This window comes from Sturnira hondurensis, unplaced genomic scaffold (assembly GCF_014824575.4).
Source record: "Sturnira hondurensis isolate 20B ecotype Veracruz unplaced genomic scaffold, ASM1482457v3 Scaffold0020309, whole genome shotgun sequence".
Taxonomy (NCBI): Eukaryota; Metazoa; Chordata; class Mammalia; order Chiroptera; family Phyllostomidae; genus Sturnira; species Sturnira hondurensis.
In genome coordinates this window covers 136,958-140,077 of record NW_028092940.1, presented here as the reverse complement: position 1 = coordinate 140,077, position 3,120 = coordinate 136,958, and the positions used below count along the sequence as shown (strand labels likewise).

At 58.4% G+C, this 3,120-nt stretch overlaps 1 long non-coding RNA gene across 1 annotated transcript; it reads left to right on the top strand.

The window, feature by feature from the left end:
• The first annotated feature begins 532 nt into the window (after positions 1-532).
• LOC118975520 (uncharacterized) lies at positions 533-2,774 on the top strand. Its single transcript, XR_005064083.1, has 3 exons — positions 533-619; positions 932-1,458; positions 2,219-2,774. It is a non-coding gene; the product is annotated as an uncharacterized LOC118975520 (long non-coding RNA).
• Positions 2,775-3,120: the final 346 nt, after the last annotated feature.

Sequence of the window (3,120 nt, the reverse complement as noted above, 5' to 3'; positions counted from 1 at the left end):
ACAGGGAGAGAGTGACACCCGAGGGGGAGGAGCAGAGGAGCCCCCAGCTTGGGGTGTGGGGGCCAAGATGCCACGTGGGGGTGGGGTCAGGGGGGAGGAGAGGGAAACAGAGATGGGGAGGAGAAGAGAGGGATAGAGACAGGCGGAGACAGAGGGAGAGGGGGAGGGAGGGGAGAGAGAGAAATACCAGTGTCGGGAGAGGAGCCCATCTGAGCCCGCCCACTGCTTTGCCCACACCTGGTGCCTGGACATTTTTCAGAGCACTGACCTGCCCCGTCCCAACCAGGTGTTTCTGGATTCCGCCCACTGCCCGGTGGTCCATGGGTCCTGGCCACACAATGGTGCCCCCCTCTCGGGCGAGGATGAACTCACCCTGGAGGACTCGAGCACCAGGCTGGACACTGACCCCTGGCAGTGGACCATCCTCCTCCTGGGCCTGGTCCCCTAAGCCTCCTGTGCGGGGTTCTCAGGGCCGGTTTCTTTTCCCGACACCTTGTTCAGGCTGGGTTCTGTCACTTGGAACCAGAAAGGTCTCGAGGAGCACAACGTGACAGATGTCAGTGGCACAGAGGAGCTAAAAGGAGAGGCTCTGAGGAGAAGGTGGCGAGTGAAAGACACGGTGAAAGACATGTCACCTGCTGGCTCCAGGGCCCGTGCGCTCCCTGTCTCTCTGTCCCTGCCTCTCCCTGTCCCTGTCTCTCTGTCTACAACAGGCTTCCCCCACCGCACCCCCGTCCCTCTCTGGGTGCTGGTGCCATCCCCACACCCAGCCGTGACCCCCTGCAAGCTCCTGCCTCTCCTTCCTTCTCTCCCTCCCAGGCGCACCCGGTGCTTGGCTTCCTGGGTTGTCCTGGAATCTCCCTCTCTGCTCTAACCCTCCCACTCTTGCCCTGATTTAGGGCCTTATCATCTCTCCCATTAACGTTTCCAGGGTTTTAAATGGTCTCTCTGCCTGCACTCTTGTTCCTCCCAAATCCACCCTCCTGGCAGTCACCAGGGCAAGCTCACGCAGTCACAGATGGCGTGGAGCCCCACCCCGCCCCGCGGAGGCCCCATCACGGGGAGTACATCTCAAGGTCACCACTCCAGCCCAGCCTGCACCGGGCAACTCCCTGCCCTCCACATCCTGCTCCGGTCTGGGCCCCACGGAGGGGCTGGGGCTCCCTGCTCCGAGCAAGACGCTTCTCTTTGTGTCTCTGCTCAACAGGCCACCCTCGTCTGAGCCCTCCCCTCCCTGCCTGGACCTCTTATTTAGGCTCAGATTTCTGTCCAGTGGTGGTAACCGGATCCCATCATACACGTCCGCCCAGGGCGCGGATGTGTCTGCGTTTCCAATGCCATTTCCAGCGATGCCCTCGGAGGTTGGTGCTTCCTGCTGAGCAGGCCTCTCACCACGCCTCCCTGGAGTGTGGTCCAGAGCCAAAAGTCAAAGGAACCCACTGGGTCTGGCCCTGCAGGGTGAGGCTCTCCTCGCCAATGCCATTAACATTGTGTGGCTTCCCTGCCCCAGACCTGGCCTGAAGGGCTTGACAAATCAGGTTTAAGGAGGTCAGATTCCCCTCCAGAGGCCAGGGGGGGGCTGCTGAGATGGTCTGGAGGAGAGGAGACTAGGGGGCACCTCCGGGCTGTGGTGATGAGCAGGAAGTCACTGTGGGAAAGGGGAGGTGAAATGCAACCAGGAAATGTTGAGAAGGGGGATTGACAGGGTGAAGAGGCTTGTGGAGGGAGCAGTGGGTACCCAGGTTGGCTTCCAGCACTCGACATAGGTGGGATCCTCCAGCTGGGGACTGAGTGAGGGGCGGGGCAGGCTCAGAGGTGTGCACTGTGAGAGTCCCATCAGGCACTCAGGCCTCGGAGTTCAGGGGAATCTAGACATGGACGCACACTCGAAGCCATGCCAACTAGAGGGGGTGGGACAGTGAGGGTGGCCTGTGTCAGCCCCATTTCCGGGGGTCGGACAATACACTGCGTGGGTATAAAGGAATTTCCGGTGGCATATAGTAATATGTGGCTGACATTGCTAATTGCTTTTGACTCGTTTTTTCTCACATTCTTCTTCCAAACGAAACTCTGAATTATTTGGGGTAGCAATGTGCCAGTAAAAGATGCTGGTCCTCCAGCCTCCCTGTCTGGCCAATGACTTGTAAGTAGAAGTGATTTCCCAGACGTTCTGGGAGAGTTCTTCAGAGTGTGAGGCCATTTCTCTCCCTTCCTCTAGCCTACCTATAGCCTGGCACTCAGATGTGATGGCTGGAGCTCCAGCAGTCACTTTGGACCAAGAAGCTGAGGGCCACATCCTAGGCGGCTCTGGTGAAGAGGAAGTGGCTTGGACACCTTCATGGAGGTCCCATACCACCCGCCCCAGGCTGCTGTTTACATAAAGCGAAACCTCTCTTGCTGAAGCCACTGGGGTTTTGTTTTTTTTTATTCTGTTAAACTCAGCTGAACTTGGTCCAAATGAAACATTGTAATTCTGCAATATTTGGTCAAGCTACAACTTGTCTCCTGGGGACATTTTTAGGCTCTGTTGTGTTCATATCTCTGGGGTGGGTACCAGGGAAAGGCCAGCCAGCTGCTCCAGCAAGCTGACCTCTAGCGTGTGCTGCGCCACCTGGTGGACACATGACTGATAGCAGGTCTTTCAAGGAAGACGCCACCCAGAGCTGGAAGCTGGGATGCTCTCCTGGGCTGCCAGGCTTTGACGTGAAATCGCACCTCAGTTTGCTAACTTGACCTCAGCCCCAAGTCACCTTTAACCAGCTACGGAATGAGCGCNGGAGGGGGAGGGAGGGGAGGGGAGGGGAGGGGGAGGGGGAGGGGGAGGGGGAGGGGGAGGAGCTACCTCTGGGGTGTGCTCCCCTCTCCTGGTTGAGGACTTCTGTACTAAATAAAGGATTCCATGTGACCTCTCATCCTGCAGACTCTGGTCTCAGGAAACAAGTTAGAAGTGGAGAAATGAGGCGATGACTCGTGGGCTCGGGAGCCGGAAATGAATACGGGGGTGGGGGGGGTGGGGGAGCCCGACCTGGCTGCCGCCTGGAACGCAGGGGTGTGCGGTCACCTGAACCTCGGGTGAAGTGGGCTCTAGTGGGCGTGGGTGAGGTGCTGGTTGTTTCCTTC